Here is a 26,671-nt window from a genome sequence, read left to right on the forward strand (position 1 = left end):
AGAGCACTGAATTGATTTGAGTCCTTTCTTTCTGAGCCTGTCCTTTCTGATGGGCCAGTCAGGTGGTTTTTGAGGTGCCGCTGGTCTTTCCCTTTCTGCTGGGCACACAGAGAGGTGGTGAACCCACCCTGGCTGTGGGAATTGCCTGAAACCCGGCATATGTCTCTATTTTAATTCTGCGGGAAACTCTCTAATGCTTGGTCTTCTGAGTTGGTCTTTATATTCCCAAACTTTAGGCTGCCTTTTATGATTTGATTCTTAAAGTGTATTATATTTATTATGTCATTTGGAAATATACTTGTGGGCATTCTTGCCTTCAGATCAGCAGCCAGTTGATTCAGATCAGCTCAAAGGATGAGTGTTCTTTTCTTTCCTTCTTTATTTATCCAGTCAGCATACTTTTACTTTTGATTATAAAAGTAATTGTAGAAAACCTGGGAATTACAGAAAAGCATACAGACACACAAAGAAAATAAAATTCTTCTGTAAGAACAGCACATAGTGATAATTATTAACTTTTTGATATATACCCTTCTGAGCTTTTTTTCCTGTGTGCAAATATATGTTAATATTTAAGACATCAGTGAAACAAAATTGAGATCGTAAACAAATAGTATTTTGCAACATGCCTTTTTCTCTTGAAAATATATCAAATATCTTTATTTTTAATTATTATATACATAACATCAAATGTATCATATTATCCATTTTTAAGTGTACAGTTTAATGGCAGGAAGTATGTTCACATTTCATGCAGCCTTCACGCCATCCATCTCTAGAACTTTTCATCTTCCTGAAGTCAAACTCTGTACCCATTAAACAACTCCTCTTTCCCTCCCTTTTCTCAATCCCCCATTATTCTGCTTTCTGTCTCTATGACTTGGACTACTCTAGGTACCTCATTTAAGTGGAATCATACAGTATTTGCCTTTTTGTGACATGCTCACTTCACCTAGCATAGTGTCCTCAAGGCACATTCATGTTGTAGCACGTATCGGAATCTCCTTTTTAAAGGCTAAATAATATTTCATTGTATGAACGGTGCACATTTTGTTTACTCATCCATCCAAAGACCCTTGGATTGCTTCCACCTTTAGCCTGTTGTACATAGTGCTGTTATGAACATAGGTGTACAAATATCTTTTTAAGTCCCTGCTTTCAATTCTTTTGGCTATATACCCAGAAGTAGAATTACTACTGGTTCATGTGCTATTTCTATTTTCAAATTTTTGAAGAACCACTATACTGTTTTTTTTTATAGCTGCTGCACCATAAAATATATCAATATAGCTTTAATTTTTCTTCTAGAATTCTGACTGTTTGGTAGTAGTCTTCCAGATGGCTGTGTGAAAAATGGAATATTGAGATAGATTTCAGTATTTCACAATCACAAATAATGCAGTGATAGACTTGAAAGTTTTAAAATTTGTGCCCATGGTTTAAAATTTACTTGAGATAAATTATTGAACATGGACTTGTAGGGTTTAAACATTTTTCAAGATTTTTGATACTATATATATTGTCAGGTTACCCTCCAAAAAAGTTCTACCAATTTACCCTCTCAACAGCAGTGGCTGAGGTTGCTGGTTTCTATTGCACCTTGGCATTTGTTGGACTTATCTGTAAGAAAAAAATTATTATTTTTTAACTATATGATAATTAATATTATGCCAGAGTTGCTTCATTTCTTTCTTTTTGACTGTAGTATTTTAAAGTAAATTACAGATGCCTTAGCATTTTATCCTAGATTCTTCAGCATGCATCCCTTAAAAATAAGACATTTTCCTACATAATTATCATACCAGCATCACACCTATTCTATCGACAGGTGTGCCTTATTATCACCTATTACCCAGTTTATATTCAATTTTACAAATTATCTCAAAGCATCGTTTTAAAGTTCGTTTGTTTGAATCTGAGTTTGGGCCGGGTCCTCTTTTGCATTTGGTGGTTATTTCTTTGAAGTACCCCCACCTCTACCCCACCTTTTCTGTGATTTATTGAAGGTGAGTCAGTGTTTTAAAGTGTGTTTATTGCCTTATCCTTTGTTCATTCTTATATTGAAGTGTGCAGTTGTCACTTTTAGTGTTAAAGGAGCTCTTTATATGTTAAGGCTATTATTCTTTGTCTTATAATTTGTAAATGCTTTTCCAGTTTTTCATTTGCATTTTAACTTTGCAGGTTTTCTTTTTCTTTTTAAAGTTTTTGTCACCCTTTATATTTTCAGCCTTTTCTTTTATGCTTTGAAGGGCTTTACCCATTCTGAGATCAGGTCAATAATTATGTCTATTTTTACGTAATTCATCATGATTTTGTTTTTCATCCAAATGAATTTATTGTTATGCACAATGTAAGTAGGGAATCTATTTAAGCTTTCCCAGATAGTTAACAGATTGCTGTAATACTACTTATTGAATAATCCATCTATTTCCCTGGCGATTTGATTTGCTATCTTCAGCATATATTAAGAACATATGTATACTTGGGCCTGTGTAGGGACTTTCCATTTTATTTGTTGTTTTAAAATCACTTTGTCTTAGCTGTTGTGGCTTTATAATATGTTTTACTCTCTGACAGTTCAAGTTTCTCTTTTCAAAATCTTTCTTCCTTTTTTCTTTGCATATATGATATCACATGATCCAAATTATTTTGCCAGGTTCTCCCCCCTTCCTACTTCCCTTCCCTCAAATCCCTGGAGATTTTACTAGAATCCTACCATTTGTAGTCCTTTATGGAGAATTTCCATTCTGAATCTTCCTAACCCGTTTAGCAGAATTTGCTTTCTTTATTGAGATTCATATAATAGGGGAGGGTAGCATATTCAGTAAGGGGGAGGAATATTCAGCTTCTTCCAGGGAATTGAGTGGGGACTACTCAGAGGAGCTCTGTCTAAATTCATTCAAATCATTTTGAAGTTATCTTTAGATAGCCTCTTTTAATTTAAAAAATGATTTTGCTATTATATTCAGTGATATCTTTTTCTATTATGTCGTCTAACCTAGTGTTCTTAGTATACAACTATTAGTTTCTGCATTTTCTGCTATATTCTGTCAGTTGCTGAATTCTTAGTATAGGTTTAGTTTCTTTTAGACGCTTTTCTTGGTAGACGTTTCTGTGGTTTCTAAGACTGATAATTTTGCTCAATTATATTTCTTTTTCTTGTGAGGTGCTTTGTGTACAGTTTCCTGTTTTAGCGGTGATGGAGCGAGTGTCCTGCCCTGTCTAATAACTGCTTCTAGTGACTCTACTGGGCGTAAGGTTGGGTGTTAGTAACCTGTCTTCTTGGTTTATTAATCATTGTTGTTCTTTAAAATCAGGAAAGGGGTTGAATTTTTAGCAAATACCTTTTAAGAAACCATTGGGATAATTATATGATTTTTCTTCCTTGAGTTTACATCAATTTCCTTATTTCAACAATCTTAGAATTTCTTGAATATACCTGATAGCTCATGCTAGATTATTTCTTGAAAGTTACGTTAGAATTGCTTTTTAATATTTTATTTGGGGGTTTTCCATCTATATTCACAAGTGACGTTTGTCTGTAGTTTTGTACTATTTTTGTCAGGTTTGGAATTGAGGTTAAGTTAATTTTATACGCTAAGTTGAAGTGCTTTCCAACTTCAGGAACAGACTGTATAACATGGGAATTATCTGTTCCATGAGTACAGGAAAGAGCTCGCCCATAAAACCAACTGGGTCTGGCAGATTTCTTTCAAATAATTCTTTGATGACTTTTTCAGTATTTTACCCCATAATAATTGGTTTGTGCAACTTTTCTGATTCATCTTGTATCAGTTTTGTTAATTTATATATTCTGAGAAAATTGTTGCATGAGATTCTTAAACTTATCAGTATAAAGATTTAAAATAGCATTCTCATTTTAATGTTTCTGTTTTTTCCACTTAACATTTTTGATATTTGTTTTTTTTCCTCAATTTTTATCTTGACTAGCATAAACATTTCGTTTTGGTTTTTAATTGATTTTTTATAGGATAACTTCTTGGATTTACTTATCAATTATACTATATTTTCTAATATTAATTTCCATTTTTTTACTTTACTGTTTTTAACTATTTGCCTGTAAATCTGTAACATATATTTATTTATTCAATAAATCAGTAAGTCATTTATAGCTTTTGAATTGAAAGCTTAGTGTATTTATTTTTGTTCCTTCTTGTTTAATAATACAAACTTTTTTTTTTTAGAGTTTAAAGTGAAAGTGAGTGTGTTAGTGAAGCAGTAAGACAGAGAGTGGCTACGCCACAGGCCACAGACGGAGCAGCCTCCCTTTAGCAGAATTTGCTTTCTTTATTGAGATTCATTTAATAGGGGAGGGTAGCATATTCAATAAAGGAGAGGAATATTCATCTTCTTCCAGGGAATTGAGTGGGGACTTCTCAGAGGAGCTCCGTCAGCCATATTGTGTCCTGATATGGGCTTCCCATTTCAGGGCATGAGGGGGTGTATCGTTTAGCATGCTAATATATTACAGTGAATATATAACGAGACTCGGTGAAATTAGTCACCAAGTTGGATCGAGCTTGGCTCTGCTGGTTTTGAGCCATAAATCCAGTGGGGGATGGTCTTCCTCCAAAACATCATTGCTTTGAACTTGCCTTTGATTTCCCCCCTGGGTATTCAATTGTTTTTCTTTTAAGGAAAAGTACACAAATCTTCAGTGATAACACAGCTCAATTAATATTTATATATTTCACATTTGTGTAATCACTCAGATGAAGATAGAGAAAGTTTCTAGGGCCCCAGAAGGTTCCCCACATACCTTATAGTTAATATCTCTTTCTCTCACCCCATGATAACTATTCTGATTTCTATCACTATTGATTAGTTTTGCCTATTCTTGAATTTCATATTAATGAAATCATGTATGTTTTCTTATGCCCTGCTCATTATTATATCTGTGAGGTCCATCCATGTTTTTACATGTAGCAGTAGTTTTTTTTTTTAATTGGGGTGTAGTATCCTAGTATATAAATATACAATGATTTATTTGTCTATTCAGTTGGTGGACATTTGCGTTGTTTTCCAGTTTTGGGACATCATGAGCAGAGCTGCTATCAACATTCATATACATATATTTTAGAGGACACATACATACATTTCTATTGAGTATATTCATATCCAGGGGCTTTAGTTCCTAGGGTGGTGTGTGCTTAGCTTTAGTAGATACTGTCAAACAGTTTTGTGGTGGTGAACCACTTTTCCATCTCGTACATTCTGTGTTCTGCTCATTGTTTGTAATTACTGATTTTTCCCTTTGAGCCCAGAGTGATTTACGAGGATGTTTTCTAATTTTCCCAGGATTCTCATTTGTGGCAGCAGCTGCAGCTCCTGCTGCTCTTTCCAGCACCAGCCTTAGTGCTTTGAGTGTGTGGCTGGGTTGAATAGTGAGGTACATCGAATCTGAGTCTAATGGAAAATGTGCATTGTAATAGAGCAGTTGGCTGCTTTTCCTTAGAAAAGCAAATCTTCAAGGATGACAATGGTATAGTTGATTTCACACACACACACACACACACACACACACACTCACTATTCCAGCCATGTTTCTTAAAGTGTTCTGCTAGTGCAAAGCTGTTTCTGGTGATTATAAATCTGTCATAAAGAAAAGTGGTTATAAACATGTAGACACTGGAGTCAAACTTCCTGGGTTTGAATCCTGATTCCACTAGCTTTGTGATATGACAGTAACTTAACTTTCTGTTTGCTCTTCTGTAAAATGTTGTTTTGAGATTAAGTGAGCTAACCTGGCACATATAAGTATATATAAGCAGAAACAGTAGTAGTAGTTATTGTCTCCTCTGGCACTTTTCTTCCCAAAGATTGGGAGTTTCAAATCCAAAGATGGACAACAGAGATCCTGTATCCTAATGTGGGACCTCCCTGCCTAAATGGGAGGCAGCCATGAAGTTGTTCCAGGAGAGAATTCTACAACAGAACAAATGCAAAAGCCCTGGGGGTTGTGCAGTGGGGAGGCTGACATTAACGGGGCACATACCCACACCATGGCCTTGGTGCCTGTGCCCCTGGGGGAACTGCGGGGCTGGCCATTTCCAGAGTGGTATGTCAGTGTGAATGCAGGTACGCAGGGTAGTGGGTCATACAGTGTTAGGTGACTTCTCTCCCAGTGGCCTGGTCTTCCTGAAACCACTTTTCCTGGGAAAGGGCCTGATGGGTGGCAGTTGCCCTACCTGGTGTTTTCCTGCTCCACGAGACACAGTTCCTCCTTTCATTTGCTGCCTTGTCTTCCCCTGCGTGGACTTGGAAGTTGACTGGGGGCAACACAGCTGGTGTTTTCTGCCTTCTCCTGGCAGGGGGATGTTATGGTGGAGGCTTTGACTCAAGTCCTGCAGTTGCGTAATGGTCAGCCTCGGCTGACTTTTTGTGGGGACATCGACCTGGCTGTGGCTGCAAAAAGGACTTGACCAAGAGTGCTGGTTGGGCCCTTAAGGATCTCTCTTTGTGGAAGCCAGATTTTGAGGTCGAATATTGATTTTCAAAAACTTTTTTATTAGGGGAATTTTCACACAGTCCCCATCACGCAGCTTCTGTACTTATCAGCATGTTTTGTCTGTACCTGCCCACTGGATGATCTTTCAAAATTGATAGCACATAGGACCTAAGACTCAGTTTTCTTCTGGAGCCCTCTTCTTCTGCAGCTGGCCTCATTAACACTGCGGACCTTGGCCTGACCAGATTGTCCTGCTTTCAAGGAGGGAAATGTAGCTTAAAGTAGATTAAGAAAAAAAGAACTTTTTTATTTTAAAATAGTTTCACAGAGAAAAGTTACAAGAGTAGGACAAGGAACTCCCTCATATCCCTCACCCAACTATTAATATTTTGATTCATGTGCTTTAACATTGTCTCTATACATACATGTATAATAATTTTCTGAATGAAATCACAGTAAATTGCAGACATTGTACTTCTTTATCCCTAAATACTTGTGTCTATTTCCTAAGAAAAAGAATATTTTCTTACATAACCACTGTACAATTAACTAATGAAGAAATTTACCATTTTTACAATACCGTTGTTTAATTCAGATTTTCCAGTCGTTGCAGACATGCACTTAAGAGTGAACTCTCGCACCCTGGTTCAGGATCTCAGTTAAGATTATGCATTGCATTTAGTTGTCATGTCTCCTTCAATCTGGGATCAGTTCCTCAGCCATTTTTGTCTTTCATGACACTGTCATTGTTGAATAGTACAGACCAGCCTTCTGCAGGATCCCCGTGTCTTGATTTGTCTGATGTTTCCTCATGCTTAGATTCAGGGTGTGCATTTTTCGCAGGAACACTCAAGTGATGTTGTGTCCTGAGCTCAGTGCCTTATATCAGGCTCATGGCTTTCCTTGTTTCATTATTTACGATGTTAATTTTGATCATTTGGTTAAGGTGGTGCCTGCCAGGTTTCTACACTGTAAAATTGCTGTTTTCTCTTTATAACTAAGAAGTAGTTTATGGGGAAATACTTTTGAAACTAAATATCTGTTCCTCATCACAACTTCACCTACTGGTTTTTGCATTCAGTAATGTTCATTAATGATTTTTGTCTGGGTCAGCTATTACTGTGATGGTTGCAATTTCCCCCCTCAAATTTATCATTCCTTCCACATTTATTAGTTGGTATACTACTGCAAGGAAGTGCTTTTCCTTTTCCTTTAGGTATGCATGTATTATCAGTCTCAATTCACAGATTCTTATTTTGTTCGGTGGATTATCATCTATTACTGCCATTATTTTGATGCTCAAATTATCCTTGGTTTGGCCAGTGGATGCCTCTTTAAGCTTGCTCCTTTATCCTTTTGACATGTCCCCATCTTATTTTTCAAACGTAATCCAATATAGATAGAATTTACTATATGATAAAGGTGACATTTAAAATCAGAAAAGATAAACAATGGAATCAGGACCATCAGCTAACCCAGTCGATTTCTAAGTGTGGTCTCCAGACCAGCAGCATGTCTCCCGACCTGGAAACATGTCACACATGTAAATTTGGAGCCCTTATCCCAGAAACTCTGGGTCTGGGTCCGGGTCTGTGTTTTAACAAACCCTCCAGGGGATTCTGGTGCATGATCAAGTCTGAGAACTACTAAGCTACCACTCGGGAAGAATAAAGTTAGATACCCTCCTTATACTTCCTTATACTTATGGTAGTTTTCTTTATTTTTTTCAACATTTAACTCTTTCATTAGTCAAGTTTATTTTGGTATATGATACTGTATTTTTTCCTAATACAATAGATTTACAGTCTCACTGTTTTCACTGGAGGGTGTGTCAACATCAGGTTGGACATACCTCTTCTCACTGCTCTTCTTTTTTAAAACTTGGCTCTTGAGCCTTTGTTTTCCCCGACAGACGTTATATATACACATAAGCACACGTATACACACAGACATGTAAATATCTATTTCTGTGTCTATATTAAACACTGAGTTCATACTGAAACCTCTAATTCTTTTTTTTTTATGTAAACAATTTATAAATGGTTTGTTTTCTGAAGGGCCTAGCTGAATACAATGTAAAATTTAAAAAAATAATAAAAACAAGACTTCTACTCTCCTCTTTTTTATCAAGTTTTTAATATATGAATTCCGAATTCTGTCAAGTGACAAAAACATAGCTACATCAATTTTTTTAGGTCAAAGTTGTGGCTAAATTCACTTTTAAATTCACAGTTCCAAGCTCTCTGTACCTTGACAGCCTTTGTTCCCAATGAGATGAGTCTATTATAACAACCTATACTAATTCCATCGTAGTATTTATCACATTGTAGTTGAATTACCAGTTTATCAGTCTCCCGTTAGATTGGGGTTCCTTGAGAGTAGAGACCTTCATGTTCACTTTGCCTTGCTAAATGAGTAATGAACAGTATTTCTATTCAAATGGTTTGTATTTTCCTGTAATTGTTGAGCAGTAAGCTCCAAATAGTCTATAATCTGATTTAAAATCATCAAATTTAAACTTACACAAGGTTTTGACTTGGTTTGTGCTAAATCATTTTTAAAATGTGTAGCTTTGGGACATTTTATAAAAAGCTGGTTCTTGTACACATAGCTCTAAGAACTTAAAATCCATCATTTACTTCACTTTTTAGCTTGAGCGTCTAGTAAATCTTTAGCTTCATTGATTTTGGCAGCTATATAAAGAGATTCTCCCTTGTCTGGGTGATCTAAAAGCATAATTCGTCGATGAGCATCCCTTATTTTTCCTTTAATGGCAGTAGGCTTACACCTGGTATTAAAGCTGCTTCCCGTTTTGTCATTTGGGGTTCCAACCCACCTCTGTAATCACCACTGAAGGCAGACTTTGGTAGACTTTGAAAAAACTTGTTTGACTTGAGGCTCCAAAGGCTTGAAGGCTTGCAAAACATAGCGACCTGCAAATCCTGCAGCAGCCACGGTCAGTCCAACTGCTGCCATTGTACCGGCCACGGCTCCGGCTCGGCTCCGCGCCTCGCCCCCGAGAGCGCGCTTCATCCCAGCCCGGAGGCCGCGGCCACCAAAGGCGCGCCTCTACCGGAAAGCAAGGCGGCCACCCCGCGCAGGGACAAAACGCTGTCCTAGAAAACACGGCAGGGGCGGCCGCCCTGAAACCGCTAACTCTAATTCAGCTCCACAGGGTTCCTCCTAACCTTTCCTCATTCCGCACGAGAACCCTGGCTCTTGGCATCACCCATATGCCAGCTCGTTCCCTCAGTTCGACTGCACGGAAGGCGGTTCGAGAGTTGCTGTACTCAGACCACTGTGATAATGACGTAGACCTCGCAAAGCTCCTTGTTTATGCTGCCGTCCGTGTTCTATGTATCTTTTCTTTACACCATGCGTGTCTTTCAGGTTAAAAACAGCTCCCTATTTATTTAAAAATTGTATAAGCAGAGGGTTGTTCAGACTCTTTACGTTCCAAGAACGGATAGACCAGTCGGGAGGGCCCACTGCCTCCCTCGCTCCTCTGAGGATGGCGCGTTCTGGTGGGTGGGCTGTGCCCCTCGAGGGGGCATGGCTGACAGACAGGACGTGCCTTTATTTTAAAGTAAACACAGCGCTGTTTTTCCAGTTTTTCAACTGAAAGGTAAACAGAACTACCGATCCTTGGAACTTCAGCCAGAGGGAGAAAAGGGAAAGTGAAAAAAAATTGTTTTACAGTTAAAAACAATTTTAAATTTCTGTTTGAAAAATCGTTCACTGTTTCTTCAGCTGAGGAGGAGTCTATGACAATAGGACATAGCTGCCAACCTGGAAGGGCCTGATGGTAGAAATGGCTGAGCCAGTCCTGCATAGCCAGTTAGTTGTATTTGTATTTGTATCTGTAACAAGACCCAGTTATTTCAGTCTTGAGGAACGCTCACAGGAAATCTCTGAGACATTTTCTCTTGTTCCCCAAATTGAAAATATTTTTTCCTGATTATAAAAGTAATATATGCTCCTAAAACTGGAAATATTATTGCTATTTTTCTGATTATTTCATGATTATTGAAAACAAAATGAAAAAAAATTCTTAGTGCTTCGTATGTATGAGGTATTGTTTTGTTGAATCCTTGATATATATTAAAATCTATTTAGTACTCCTTCATACCTTTGAGATAGAGTGTATCACCCTCCCCTTTGCTGAGAAATGCCGGCAGACATTATGTAATTTGCCTGGGATTTGCCTGTAATCTGCGTGTGCTGTCTTCTAATGAAGGAGAAGGTTAAAATCACTTGCAGTTTTATTTTTCAGAGCTAACCCTGTTAATATTTTGCTGTATATCCACTAAGCTTTGTTTCTGTTATGTAACTCATTTATGTATGTATGTGTGTATAACTATTTTTTATCCTAATTGGAAACTCACTATACATATTGCTTTGTAACTTGCTTTTTTTCCTCTAACCCAGCTCTTTTCTCTTCAATAAAAGGAGATTGTTTTTAATGGCTGCAATAACTTTTTTTTTTTTAATATGAAAGTACCATAGTTTAACTGATCTTTTATTCTTGGCCATTTCTTCAGTAGTATAAGCAAGACTTTTTAAAAAATTCAATTTATTGGTTAATAACATTATACAGGTTTCAGGTGTACAGTTTTACAATACATCATCTGTGTATTGCATTGTGTGCTCGCCACCCAAAGCCTAGTTTCCTTCCATCACCATATATTTGACGCCCTTTACCATCTTCATCCTCCCCTTCCCCTCCTTCCCCTCTGGTAGCCACCATGTTGTTATCTGTATCTATAAGTTTGTTGTGAGTTTTGTTTGTTTGTTTGTTGCTTTCTGTTTTATATCTCACATGTGAGTGAAATCATATGGTTCCTGTCCTTTACTGTTTGACTTATTTCACTTAGAATGATCCTCTCAAGATCCATCCATGTTGTCGCAAATGGCAGTAATTCATCATTTTTTGTTGTTGCTGAATAGTCTTCTGTCGTATGTGGGTACCACCTCTATGTCCAGTCATTGGTTTAAGGACTCTCAGTTGTTTCCATGTCTTGGCTAGTGTGCATAATGCTGGAATGAACATACGGGTACATATATATTGTTATGAATAAGTGTTTTTGAAAATTTTCAGGTAGATACCCAGAAGAGGGATTGCTGGGTCATATGGTAGCTCTATTCTTAATTTTTTTAGGAAACTCCATACTATTTTTCATAGAGGCTGCACCAATTTACATTCCCATCAGCAGTGTTCAAGGGTTCCCTTTTCTTCATATCCTCTCCACCACTCCTATTTTTGTCTTACTGACAACAGCCATCCTAACAGGTTTGAAGTGGTATCTCATTGTAGTTTTGATTTACATTTCCCTTACAGCTCGTGTAGTTGAGCACCTTTTCACTTATTTGTTGGCTATCTGTATGTCTTCTTGGAAAGTGTCAGGTCCTCTGCTCATTTTTAAATTGGATTCTTTGTTTTTTTGTTGTTGTTGTTGTTGTTGTTGAGTTATATGAATTCTTTATATATTTTGATTATTAGTCCCTTATCAGAGGTATTGTTTATAAATATCTTCTCCCATTCGGTTGGTTGCCTTTTTGTTTTGTTGATGATTTCCTTTGCTCTGCAGGACCCTTTTAGTTTGATGTGGTCCCATTCATTTATTTTTTTCTTTACTCTCCTTGCTTTTGGGGTCAAATTTACAAAAACCCCTCTGAAACCAAGGTCCTTAAGTTTATAAGCGCAACTTTTTGGTAAATGTTTGTAAAAATATCTTTCTGCTCTTTTTAAGTTTTTCTTTTTATGGTAGTAGTTTTTAGGTATGCAATCGCTGGGTCAAAAGGCAGGTGTGTTTCAAGTTTTTTGATGCCTGTGGCCTGGGTCTACTGTGAAGACTGGTACCTGGCTCCCTCACCCTCAGCGGCACTGGGCATTGCCAGCCTTTTAACCTCTGCTGGTCTGTTTAGAGGCAGAAAGTGATTTCTCTTTGTTATTTTAATTGGCATCTTTTTTCTTTTCTCTTCCTCCTTTTCTTTTTGAGAAACTTTAAAGTAGATTTTGCCCTCACTGCCCTGATGCAATTGCTTGTATGAAGGTCACCAGTCACTTCCATGTTGCTACATACATCCAGTGGTCAATTTTCATCCTCAACTCACTTGCCTTAGAGATTGGATACAAGGAACTGATCCCTCCCTGACATAGTTTTTTCACTTGGTTTTCAGGACACAACCCCCACCTGGTTTTCTGTCTATCTTCCTGGTCACACTTTTTCAGTCTCCTTTGCTGGTTTTCTCCTTGCCTGGGAACACTGGAATACCCAAGTTAGCGTAATCCTGTATCTACTTGTTTTGTAACTCTTTCTTTCATGATCTCATCTGGGATTGAGGCAGGTTAGTAAGAAGCTAGGAAAATTCCTTGACAAGTGTAGGATGGGGAAACTGAGACAGATAGTTAAACAGATGGCTGAGCAATTTACAGCCAGCTAATAAATCACAAATCTTATCTTCCCTAATGAAGGACACTTAGGAGCAAATGGTTTACACATTCCAGACCATGCCAGGAGCAGACCTGCCTTGGTTCTGGTTCCTTTCCAATGATATTCTTTGAAGGCAAAACTGATCCGAGAATGACCCTGATCCCTCTTGATGCATCAGCATATCAAAGGACACATCTGATTGAATATTCTGATTGAAACCTTCCCTAAAATTCCCACTTTTAGAAAACAGATAAAAATCCTTAAGACAAAGGACCCAGTGCATGCTCTCCTTTGAGCATGCCCATGCCTTTCCCCAACTTCTTTTGCCTTCTTTTTCCTAAGCTTCAGAGCTTCACAGAAGACTTGCAACGCGGGGGGGGGGGGGGGTGGGGGGCCGTGGGCAGAGGGAAGTGGCAGCTCATTCCAGGCTATCCCCCTGAACCTGTCTCCAAGGGCCCTCCTTTTGCCTCTGTAACTCGTTTCCTGAGTCCATGCAGCCCAGCATGACTCACTTCTGCTGAAGTGACTCTTTCTCCAGGGCTAAGGCAGCCTCGCTTAGGCTCAACTCTTTTCTTTACATTTCCGAAGGGCCAGGGCAACCTTGCCTCAGTTCATTGCCTCTCCTATCTTAAGCCCTTCCTTGGTTTTACTGTCCCCAGCTTTAATAAACTTACTCTTAAAAATCACCAGGACTCATGTCGTGAATCCTTCCGAATGTATAAAGCAAAGAACCCACACATTTCAGACTGTGCTGGAACCCATCTTGGTTCTGATCTTTTTCCAGTGATAGTATCGTGACCATAAAATTGCTTTGTACTCACTGCCTGGGTCCCCCCGTGGCTTCCTCTGTTTCAGGCGTTAGTGATCCTCTATTGCTCAGACTAAAAACCTTGGTGTCCTCCTTGACATCATTCTTTCTGTTAATTCCACATCAGGTCTGTCAGCCAGTTCTGCCCATATTACCTTCAAGATATGTTTGAGGATCTGACCATTTCTTACCATGACTGCTCTTATTACCCTTGTTCAAGTCACTGTCACTTCTCCATTGCTAGAAGCAGTGGTCCCTAGATGGTCTCCCTGCACCTGCCTTTGTCTTGCTACAGTATATTTTTGAACTAGCAGCTAGAATAATCCAAATTGTAAGTTAGATCTTATCACTTTTCCAATGATTTCCCATTGTACTGAGACTAAAAATTAATGTCCTTCCCTAATTGGTCTAAAAGACCTTCCTTTATCTTCTTGTCACCTCTCTGTTACCTCATCTTAACCATTCTCCGTCCCTCTCCAACCCCCTTCTGGCCCACAGCCCTCCTAATCGTTCCCCCATGCACTGCTGCTCTTGCCGCAGGGCCTTTGCACTGACCTTATCTTCTTCCTAAAATACGCTTCCTCATGTGCCCTCATGGTTTGCTCCTTCGCCTCTTCCTGGTCTATGCAGGTGTTTACTCAGTGAAGCCTTCCCTGACCAGACTGCTCTTTAAAAAAGTGTTCCATCAGTGCTTCTTGAAAAATTTACTGAGTTGTGCAGCATCACCATGAACTTCACTACCACCCCAATAAGATCCCTCGTGCCCATTTATAGTTCATTTCCATTCCCACTCCCAGCCTCTGGCAACCACTAATATGCTTTCTGTCTCTGTATATTTGCCCTTTCTAGTCATTTCATACAAATGGAATCATGTAGTATATGGCCTTGACCAAACTACCTTAATTGTGACTACTCCCTATACATTTCCTGTTTTCTTTCCCTGATTTACATTCTTTTTTATTTTTTAAGCAATATCCTCATATAATACTACATATTTTGTTTATTTATCTCACTTCCTGTTCTCTGCAACAGGAATGTAAGCTGCATGGGGGCAGGCATTGTTTGACTTTTGTTCACTCATGCGCATCTGTTCACCACTGTGGTGAGAACACATAGAAGACACTAGTACATAGTAAATATCATATAAAATAATGTAAAATAATATAAATGGTATATTATGTGTATTATATTGAATTAGATTAGTGAGGATGATAGTCTTTTCTTGTGAGTTAGGTTTTTGTGGCTAGTGTTGTGGCTTACCTCTGAGGGAGAGCTGGGACCAGAGCGGTGCAGGGTGGCTGCTCTGGGGAGTCATCGGGCTGAATCTGTCCTGGCCTCCGAATGTCAGCCTTTGTTTCATTTTACCCCATCCGGTTGTAGTTACATCAGTGACTACTGTTTTCTTGATTGGCCCCAGATGCCTGGCCCTGGGATTTAAACTGAAAAGCTCTCTGTGCATTGCTTTCCATCATCCTGCACCTCAGGCAGATATGGCCAAGCCAGAACCTCAAGGAATTCCCGAAGAAGCCCAAAGCCACCCCCCGCCCCCGGCCCAACTCCCCAGCTGCTCAGAGTTACAGCTGGACTCAGTTCATGGCTTTCGTATCAGTGGAGAGCTGTTTGAAAGAAAAGGTCCTTTTAAGCCAAGAGTCTCAAAAGTAAACACACGGCCCCTGCAACGAATGTTAAAACAGACCTGCTTTCTGTGTCACCGGCTGAGAGGCTGCCTTGTGAAATGGTACTTGAAGAAAGAAGAAAAGCTTTCTGTCAGGATCCCTTTCCCTTTACATGGCTGCCTCTGTGCAGCCTAGGGTTTACTGCTGTCTCTAGAGTGTTCCATCAATGTATTGGCTTTGGAAGTTGGCCAGCCTCATGGGAATGCATATTTGAGCAAAGAGTGATTCTACCCCTCCAAACATGAATGTAGGGATATTATGACATTTTGTGTTTTAGTCCATTGTAGGTGGTCAAGACATCTTTCTGCTCTTTTCTATTTTTTTTTAGCTGTAAGAATTTCTCACTATTGGACCGGAATTTTGTGTGAGAGGAGCTTTTTGTCTTCTCTGCAGGGCACTTTCTTAGGCTTGTGAGACCCTGCCTGGAGCAGGGGATGGGTCGGAAGTTTATTTACCAGCATCACACAGCGAACCCCTCTGAGCACCACGCCTGATGCTGAGGTGCCGTGGGGAACAAGACTGACCATCCTGGGATTCAGGACATAGAGAAGGAGGTGGACAGATATTAAACAGATAACGGGTGCACAGTGCTGCCGCTGTGACAGATAGGTCGGAGGGAAGGACAGGACAGGATGCTCTGCGAATGTATTGCTGGAGACTTAACCTAGCCAGGGCTGCTGGGATGTCAAGGAAGGCTTGCTGGAGGAGGTGACACCAGGACTCCAGACGGGTGAGAAGGGTTTGGCCAGGCCAGCAGGAGAAAAGCATTCCAGGCTGAGGGAATAGCATGAGGGAAGCTTTGAGGCAGAAATAAGCTTTGAGGCAGTCGGGTTACACAGAGAGGCCCCTGGGGCCAGCCAGTTGTGGTGAGGGACAGAGCTGCTCAAGATTATGACCGAACAGTGGCAGAGAGGAGGTGCCCGTGCGGTGCTGACCAATAGAAATAATGCGAGCCACATACGTTGTTTCAAATTTTCTAGTGGCCACATTTTAAAAAGTAGAAACAAAAGAGGTGAAATGAATTTTAATAGTAGATTTATTTAGCCCAGTATATCCAAAATGTTATCATTTTAATATATAATCAATATAAAAATAATTAATGAGATACTTCCTATTCATATATATTTATTGTATCATGTCTTTGAAGAGGTGGTGTGTCACACTCATAGCACATCTCAGTTCGGACTGGCCCCGTGCCTAGTGCTCAGTGGCCACGGGTGGCTTGTGGCCCCCTCATTGGACAGTGCAGGTCTAGAGGTTAAGTTACTCAAGGAGGACTTGGGAAACTTTGCTTCCAAATTGGGTTATTGTTCATGTAGGGACTGTACTGTTTGTACATTTCTGGAAACTTCTTCCTTTCCTCTTAAGCCTGTCCCACAGAGGTGACGTGCCATCTCTTCGATGAACTGTACTGTTTCTAATCAGCCACATAGCATTTAGCTTCTAAATGACAGCTGTTACAGGCATGAAATGGTGGCCTTGCACAGAGCCCAGAATTGGTGATAGGAAAATGAGGCCGTTGCCTGGATAAGAGCTGTTTCCTTCTCCTTGCCAAAAAAACAAACAAAAAACCCCCCAAAACCCTGAAACATTTTATATCTGATGTCTGGGCCTCTGCTTTGTGCCAGTTATTTGAGAGCGGCTCCCGCCTGATTGCCCAGTGCAGGCTCCCAGGTTCTCCCCGGGTAGACGCTGTGGCTGCTGGAATCATATTAAGATCAAACCTCATTTATCTCATTTGAGTGTTTTATTTTCCCTTTTCCTTTGGTCTTCCAGGATTCTAGGAGTCTTTTTCTTGGAGTAGGAGACTTATTCTTGTAGGAGAGTGGCATGTCAGGAGGGAACGAGATCCTGGCCCAGAGAAGGAACGCCACAGTTACACGAGTGGTACAGTTAGTGCCACTGTTGGGTACAGAGGGGGGTTCACCTCAGTATCAGGCCCAGTCTGGGTGGGGGTTGCTCTTCACTACATACAGGGCAGCAAGGCACACACTCTCAGAATATGATGTCTGTGTCTTCCCTCCGTCTCTTCCTTTCTCCCTCAATTAATTAATGTTTATTTGCACATGTATTAATGGATTCATTCTCTTGGAGGCAGCATATTAAAGTAAAGGCTGAATTCACCTTGAACATGCCTCTTCCTCAATCCTAAAACTTTCCTTAATGGATAATTGCTTCTGTATGTATTTTTAAAGATTTGTGGACTACCTTAAGTGAAAAATTAAAGGGCTCAACTTCTGGGTCTAGGCTGAAGCCAGTTTTGCCCACATACTTTATCTGTGTGTATTTGTGCTAGTGTTTGTGTATTCGTGCTAGTGTTTGCAGGTATGATGACCTCCTGCAAAGTTGTCCACGGTGAGTTATGTCATAGGGAAGGGATTTGGCATGTGTGCACTTAGGCAGGAGGTGTCAGAGTTTACCTTTCTGTATTATTTTAATTTCTTATAATGAGCATGTTCTTATTATTTTTAAAAATTAAGTTAATATTTATTGTAAAGCTAACATATAACATATAGCATAAATGGCATAATACTTTAAAACTTCATTATGGAAAATTTCAAACATAAATAAAAGTAGAGAGAATAGTATATTGGATTATCTGGTACCATTACCCACTTTTTAAAAAAGTGATATTGAGATCTTTTTTGAAAAAAATTGTTGTTCTATTACAGTTACCCCAGTTTTCCCACATTGCTCTCTCCTGCCCTGCCCACCCCCAATTAACCACTTTTAACAGTGATCAGCACACATTCAGTTGTATTTCATCTTTATCTCTCACTTTTAGGGCTATATTTGAAAGCCCATCTTAGACATCATGTCGTTTCACTTGTAAATACTTAACATATACATGTCTAATTGATATCGAAATTAAGAAAAAATCATCCATTATGCAGAAAATGGAAATTAAAAAACAAAACCATTATTTGATAATCTTACTCTTCAAATACAATGTATTATTTTTCCCTGATTCATTTATTTCTTTGCCTCTTGACCTGTTTTTACAGGGTCTTAACAATAGGGTGCATTCTGTAACTTCATGTTCTCTTTTTTTTAACTTAACATTGTAGTATGAATAATTTTCCATGTTCTCAAATACTCATCATAATCATTAGTCCAAATCTTTTTTTAAAAAAATATTTATTTATTTTTAGAGAGAGGGGAAGGGAGGAAGAAATAGATCAGTGTGTGGTTGCCTCTTGTGTGCCCCCAACTGGGGACCTGGCCCACAGCCCAGGCATGTGCCCTGACTGGGAATCAAACCAGCGACTCTTTGGTTTGCAGGCTGGTGCTCAGTCCTCTGAGCCACAGCAGCCAGGGCATTAGTCTAAATCTTAATGTGGCATATTTCACTCATCTGAAATTGTAATTTTTAAAGGCCAGTTTATAAAGGCAATTAAAAAAAAAGGAATCTTAACCATAAAAATTCTCTCTTAGCTGAACTCTTTCATTTTGCTATTCAAAGTTTATTTGAAAGAAAGTTTGTTCATTGAAAGCCTGCCTCTATCTAGTTTATAAACATGGCTTTTGACCCAGGGGGAGGTGGCTTGATCCTGAGGTTCCCCAAGGGCCCATCTAGGAATAGCTGTTAGTGGGTGATGAGGGAAGAGGACCTCTATTGACAAGGCAGCAGCAAGTGATGTGGACTGACAGTTTATTCCTAAGATTTACCCTTTTCAGATCTGTATTTATTTTCCCTAAATTACTTTAAAATTTTTGAAAAATATCCTACAGCTTGACGAGCTGAGATTTACCAAGACAGATGATGCCTTTTGTACCCTGAGTTAAAGGGGCCTTGCATTTGTTCAAGAGAGACTCTTTGTCTGTAATGTATCTTGTTAGGTGGGTGACTGTGATGAATAGCCAATTCTGAAGTGTGCAGGTGTGTGCACTTCTTTTATTTGTTTTGTAAGTAAAAACGAGTGTAGCTGTATGGGCCTTGGCTATAGATTACTGGGACCCTGGATCGAGAGAAAGAAGGACATTGATGATTGACCAGTCTGTCCTCTACCATAACGAGGATGTGTGTGCCCAATCTCTCCTCCCTTTTTCCTGTGGTGTGAGGGAGCTGTATCTCTTCCTCCTATGGGGAAGGGCAGACTCTCCATCCATGCTTTGGAGCTCATTCTTTCCTGCCTTCTCAGGAATTCTTCCTTATTTTCCTGCTGCTTCTCTGATTATTCTTCTCTGTCTTCTTTGCAAGGTCATCTTCATCTGACTAATAACTAAGTTTTTTTTTTAATTGCATTTTTTCATTACCATTTAGCCCCTTTGTACTTCCCTCCCCACCCCACCGCCCCATAATCACCACCGCCCCATAATCACCACACTGTTGTCCACATCCATGAATCCTTTTTCCTTTTTGCTCAGTCCCACCCCTGCCTACTCCCCCGCCCTTAACTGTTATCCTTCTCTGTGAGTCGGTCTCTATTTTGCGTGTTACTTCAGTTTGCTCATTAGATTCCACATATGAGTGAAATCATATGGCATTTGTCTTTCTCTGACTGGCTTATTTCGCTTAGCATAATATTCTCCAGATCCATCCATGCTGTTGCAAAAGGTAAAATGTTCTTCTTTTTTACAGCCATGTAGTATTCTGTTGTGTTAATGTCCCGTAGTTGTTTTATCCACTCATCTACTGATGGACCCTTGGGCTGCTTCCATGTCTTGGTGGTTGTAAATAACGCTGCAATGAACATAGGGGCGCTTATGTTCTTTTGAATTAGTGTTTTGGATTCTTTCGGATATATGTCCAGAAGTGGGATCGCTGGGTCAAAAGGCAGATCCATTTTTAATTTTTTGAGTTATCTCCATACTGTTTTCCATAGAGGCTGCACCAATTTTCATTCCCATAAACAGTGCACTAGGGTTCCCCTTTCTCCACATCCTCACCAGCACTTGTTTGTTGATTTATTGATGACAACAATTCTGACAGGTGTGGGATATTTCATTGTGGTTTTAATTTGCATTTCTCTGATGATTAGTGACATTGAGGATCTTTTTATATGTCTATTGGCCATCTGCATGTCCTCTTTGGAGAAATGTCTATTCAGGTCTTTTGCCCATTTTTATTTGGGTTGTTTTTGATGCTGAGTTTTGTAAGTTCTTCATAAATTTTGGATATTAACCCCATATCAGATGTATCAGTGATTATGTCCTCCTGTTCTGTGGTCTTCTTTTGATTTTGTTGATGTTTTCCTTTGCTGTGCAAAAACTTTTTAGTTTGATGTAGTCCCATTTGTTTATTTTTTCTTTTGTTTTCCTTGCCTAGGGAAATATATCTGATAAAATACTGCTATGTCCGAGATTTTGCTGCCTGTGTTTTCTTCTAGGATTTTTATGGTTTGGGTCTAACATTTAAGTCTTTAATCCATTTTGAATTTATTCTTGTGTGTAAGATGGTGGTCTAGTTTCATTTTTCTGCCCATATCTGTCCAATTTTCCCAGCAGCATTTATTGAATAAACTATCTTTAACCCATTGTATGTGCTTGTTTCCTCTGTCAAATATTAATTAACTATAAAGGTGTGGGTTTATTTCTGGGCTCTCTATTCTGTTGCATAGATCTATGAGTCTGTTTTTATGTTAGTACCATGCTGTTTTGATTACTATGGCCTTATAGTATAGTTTGATATTAAATAACATGATTCCTCCAACTTTGTTCTTCTTTCTAGGATCATTGTTGCTATGCAGGGCCTTTTGTGGTTCTGTATAAATTTTTGAAATATTTGTTCTAGTTCTGTGAAATATGTCATTGGCATCTTGATAGGAATTGTGTTGAATCTATAGATTGTTTTGGGTAGTATGGACATTTTAATGATGTAAATTCTTCCTATCTGTGAACATGGTATGTGCATCCACTTATTTGTATCTTCTTCAGTGTCTTATAATTTTCAAGTATAGGCCTTTTACACCCTTGGTTAGGTTCAGGCCTACGTATTTTATTTTTTTTTGAAGCAATTGTAAATGGGATTGTTTTCTTAATTTCCATTTCTGTTAGTTCATTATTGGCATATAAAAATGCAACTGATTTCTGGGTATTAATTTTGTATTCTGCTACTTTGCTGAATTCAATGATCAGTTCTAGTAGTTTGTTGGTGAAATCTTCGGGATTCTGTATGTACAGTATCATGTCATCTGCAAATAATGACAGTTTTACTTTTTCATTTCCAATTTGGGTGCCTTTTATTTCTTCTTCTTGTCTAATTGCTGAGGCTAGGACTTCCAGTACTCTGTTGAATAAGAGGTGAAAGCAGACATTCCTGTCTTGTTCTTGATCTAAGGGCAACACTTGTAGTTTTTGCCTTCAATTTTTCTAGTATCCCATTCTCTTCTGTGATTGTATTCACATCTGTATCTCCTCTTTGTGCATAACCACCATGTGCAGGTGACCCACAGATTTGAAACTCCGGCCTTGACATATCCTCTGAGATCTGGACCCACATACCTGACTGCTGTCTTGCTCACTCCTCATGGATGTTAGAAGCACCTCAAAATCAACATTTCCAAATCTGAACTGATCACCTCCTCCCCAGACTTGGTTTTCTTCCAGTGTTACATATTTCAATGTAGAGATCCTTCATTTGTCCAGTTAACTAAGTTAGAAACTCAGGATTCATCTTTGATACCTCCATCCCTCTTGCCCACTCCCTTTACTAGTCTATTTTCAGGTCCTCTTGGTTTTTACTTTTGCAAGTCTGCTCGTTTCTTTCATCCCAATCTCTATTACCCTGGGCCTTTCTTGTGGCCTCCTATTTGCTCTGCCTGCATCTCCCCTTACTTTAGTTTGCTCTACAAACACAAAGTAGATCTTGTCACACTTCATTAAAAACCGTCAAGTACCATGCTGCTGTTTGTAGGGTAGAGAAAAACTCTTCAACATGCCAGACCCACAAGGCGTTACACTGACTGTCCATTGTGTGATCCATATGGATCACATTCCTTTTGAGCCCTACTCAGCTCTGTGTAGTTTTCTGAAAGTATCCAGGTCATTGTGCCACCGTGCCTTTGCACATGGTGTTTTCTTTGCCTGGAGTGATCTTCCTCCCCACTACCTTCCCTGCCTGAACCTGCTAGCTGTCTGCCTTAAACTTCAGATCCCAGCTGAGTAGTCAATTCCTCAGGAGACTTTCCCTGATGCCATGAAGAGGTCAATTATCCGGCTGCTCATGGGACCGTGGACCTCTTACATGCCATCTGTTTCATAGTTGTAAGTTTACATTTGCTTGTGAGATGATTTACTTACTTCTCTTTCTCCTGAAAGCAGAGACTATGACTATATTTATTTTTCATTATAACCCAGCGTCTAGCACAGTGTCAGGCAGATAGTAGGCACCCAGAAAATGCTTCTTAAATAAATGGACAAGAATGAAAGAGAAGAAGGAAAGTTTACAACCTGGCTTTGTAAAGAAGCTATGTGCTCTGGAGGAGTTACTGCAACCCTCAGTAGGCCAAACTTTAATTTGGAGGTGATAAAGGGCAGACCCCCAGCAGCACACAGAAGAGGCTTCAGGGCCAAAGTAGACTCTTCCTTACACCCTGTGTCTGGGAGGACCTGCCAACGTGGGGGACCCTGTGAGTGGTGGGGGTGAAGTGGGGGGAGGTGAAGCAGAATCAACATTGGTGCCCCAACAACAAGCATTCCAGTGTTTACCACCTGATGCTAGCTGGGTAGAAAAGACTTTCTCTTGTTAGGCTCTGGGTAAGGTCGGAAGCCAAAAAGACATCGTAACAGTAAATCCTGGAAGCCTCTGGCTTCCTTTACAGCAGAGGGAAAGTAAATGAACATTCTCTTTAAACCTGGAGTAGACTCCAGCCTGTGTGTGTCTGAGTTATGGGGGACCAGGGAATGGAAAGGACTGTTTACTCTCTGCCCTCTTGGAATTTCCTTCGGTCTCACTCCTCTGTGCCCCAGTGTCTCACAGCTATGTGCAGAATGAACACTCACCTGTTCATGAATGCCCTGCTTATTTTCACTTTCTTTTGATGGGCCTATGGGATTGAGGGCAGAGGGAGGCAGGAAGAAGGAGGTTTGTTTGTTCCACTGAGCAGCTCTGTTAAGGCCAAACCTTCACCAGGCTTCCAGCACTATTGACCTACGAGTATTTGGTCTCCCTTAAAAGTATCATACTTCTGTGTCTTATTTTATTTTTCTCAGATTTCCAGGTAAATCCTTATATTTGACTTTTGAGTTAAGAAGAAAAAATGATTTTTTCTTTTAAAAAGTGTTAGTGTGTACATGCACGCACCTTTTGGTGACATGGGTGTGGGGCGGGACAGCAGTGACAAAAGAGTCTGAAGTAGGAAGTTCTTTCACTCACTACCGTGACACTGTCCAGGCACGGAGTTCTGGGTTTCATAACTGAACTGCATTATTACAGTGGCACAGTTTGGTGGTTATGGTTTACATAGTTTTTTCTTCTGTTGGAACAAGGAAGGCAGCCTCCTTGCCCCATTTAGCTGTACTTATTCGTACCATATGCGAAAAACATGAAAAAGCTCATGCCAAGAAAGGAAAAAAGTAATTCTTTGAAAATATTACTCATTCTTGTTGCATGTAACAGCTCTTCCCAATAGGAAATTATTAACCTGAAGCCACTTGCAAATCGGAGGCTTTGAAGTCAGGAAAAATAAGAGTAGGATTTATTCCCTAAGCATCTTGACTGGTATATTTTCTACCTTTTTGTATTTCAAACTATATATGTAATGTTCAATTCTTGTACATTTTTTAGTTAGTTTACAGTCACTGTTTGTGCCTAGGGTGTGCTGGCCCCCAAAAAACGATTATAGATCATGTCAAGCATACAAAAAAGTAGAAAGAATAGTTCGCGAACGCCTACATGCCTGCCACCAGCTCCACAGCCGTGTGAGGAAAGGCTGTTCCTGTTTCATCTCACTGGATTATTTTCCTGTGAATCCCAGACACATTTCCTCTACAGGTATTTTAGTATGTATTGCTAAAAGATAAGGACTCTTTAAAACCATAACACCAATTAATTTTATACCTAAAAAACTTAATGGTAATTATTTTAATATTATCAAACATGCAGTCACTTTACATTTCCGCAATTGTCTCATAGTTGTTTTTTTCCCCCCACCATTGATGTATTTGAATCAGGATCTGAACAAGATTGATCTGTCTCCTGTGGCTCTTTTAACTAATGGGTTCTCTCCTTTTTCTTACTCCCTGAAATTTGTTGTTGAAGGAACTAGACAAGTTTGTCCTGTAGTTTCCCACATTTTAGGTTTTGCTGAACTGTAGATTAACATGTTCTTCTGTCCCTCTGTATTTCCTATAAACTCATGGGTAGATCTAGAGGCTTGATCTGACCTGGGTTCTCTCTCTCTCTCTCTTTTTTCTTTTTGATGAGGTGGTGTGTGATTCCATCAGGAGGCACCTGATGCCAGCTTTTGATGGAATCTCCTGTCATGGTCCTTAAGGTTTTCCAGATTCTTTTCCCCTGGATTCTAATATCCATCCAGTCCTACCACTGTCTGTTGACAGTATTGGTTACCAGTGGGTACTTTGAACAGAACAGAAGGGCACAGTCTTATAACCAAAGAAGTGTGTTTGCTGATTGCTGAAGTTAACATGAGCTCAGGACTTTGGCTTTCTTGGTGGAACTAAACTCTCTTGCCAGCGGAATATTTTCATTATATATGTTCCATTTGGTTGTAATTGAATCTGACTTCCTCTAGCCATGCTCTAAGTTGGCTCTTTTTTCAGCCCCTGCCTATGATTTGTCCAAATCTTTGATTCCAAGAGGCTAGGGGCCTATGAGGCCTGGCTCATGTGCTTGGTGGGGGTCATGGCTTTTTACTAGCACATGTTAGGAAGGAAGCCAAGGTAGAGTTTCACTTAGGCTCCCTGTTCCTGGAAGACACTGCCATCGCCTTACCTCAAGCCACCATTTGTCCCTACTTGGAGTATTGCAGTGACCTCCTACCTGGTCTTGTCTGCTTCAGCCCTTGCTCCTCCTTCAGCTGGAGTGATTGTGTTCCTATGGGAGTCATGTCCCTTCTTGCTCAAAACCCTCTAATGGGCTCCTGTCTCATGCAGAGTAAACATTACAGACCTTGCGAGGGCTCCACGGTCTCTCTTATGGGCTCTGGTTACTGCCTGTCCTCATCTCCTGCTCCTCTCTTCCTTCGTCCCCTCCAGCCACACCGTCCTCCCTGCCACTCCTCACACGTGCTAGGCATGCCCTCACCTGGGGCCTTTGTGCTTCCTTCTCTCTCTGCCTAGAATGTTCTCCCAGATACCTACATGGCTGCTGTGCCTCATCCTTCTTTAAATCTGCTCAGTTGTCATCTTCCCGGCGAGACTGTCACCACCCTAAGCCCTCCTCCCACCACTGGCACGCTCCATCTCCTTGCCCCGTTTCATTGTTTTCTGCGACATTTGATTATGCTGCAATTTACTTAGAAAAGAAAAACCCATTGCTTATCCCTGGTTTCTCTCAATTAGAAATTAACACCAAGGAGCCCAGATCTTTTTTGTCTGTTTTGTTCCTGTTGAATCTCCATGACTAGAATACTAGATGCTCCACCACAGATAGAGCGGGACTGAATGGGGCTGGGAGTAGCTGGTGGGCTTCCTCTGCTAAATCTGATTCTAGTTATGGAAATTGACCTATTGTATCCAGTTTTTCATTGGTTTCTTGATTTTTAAGCAGTGCCTCAAAAGGCAGTGGGAAGACATGCTTGAAGAGAAAGGCCCTTTGTAGAGTTGTCAGCGTTGGCTGTAGTGAAACCTGAGGGCCCCAGGCAAGGTGCCTAATGCTGCTATTTATAACTAAGATTCCAGTATATGTTTTCCAGCCACACTTACTCCTTTCAGCCTCCCCTGTATGCTCAAGTCTGTCACTCAATTAGCTAATGGCTTCTTTAGTCCCATTATGCATTGTAGGGCTCCCCTGGCTCAGCTATTTTTTAAGAAGAGAATAATGGGGTGTTCTGTTCTCAGAGGTTTAATTTTTTAATAGCCTTGCCAATTAAATGAAAACCTTTTCCCAACTTTTTATTATGAAATTTTCAAACATACAAAAGAATGGAAAGAGTAACACAATGAACACCCAGTTGCCTCCCTCCACTTAGACCCAACCGTTTTTAACTTTTTGCCACATTTATTTAACCAATATGTGTGAGCCTGTGGGTATGTGCATTTTTTTTTCCCTAAACCATTTGAAGGTGAATTGCAGATATCATAGCACTTTAGTCCTAAAAACTTCACCCTATTCTCCTATAAAACCACTTAAGCCTAAGTGCTGATATCATCCTAATCTTCT

At 39.8% G+C, this 26,671-nt stretch overlaps 1 protein-coding gene and 1 pseudogene across 4 annotated transcripts in view; one reads left to right on the forward strand and one right to left on the reverse strand.

Moving 5' to 3' along the window:
- WWP2 (WW domain containing E3 ubiquitin protein ligase 2) overlaps nt 1-26,671 on the forward strand; it is a 127,345-nt gene that overhangs the window by 18,243 nt on the left and 82,431 nt on the right. The window lies entirely within an intron of this gene.
- LOC149994144 (mitochondrial import inner membrane translocase subunit TIM14 pseudogene) lies at nt 9,110-9,451 on the reverse strand (annotated as a pseudogene).

The sequence above is a fragment of the Furipterus horrens genome, unplaced genomic scaffold (assembly GCF_987537825.1).
Source record: "Furipterus horrens unplaced genomic scaffold, mFurHor1.1.pri manual_scaffold_13, whole genome shotgun sequence".
NCBI classification, from domain to species: Eukaryota; Metazoa; Chordata; class Mammalia; order Chiroptera; family Furipteridae; genus Furipterus; species Furipterus horrens.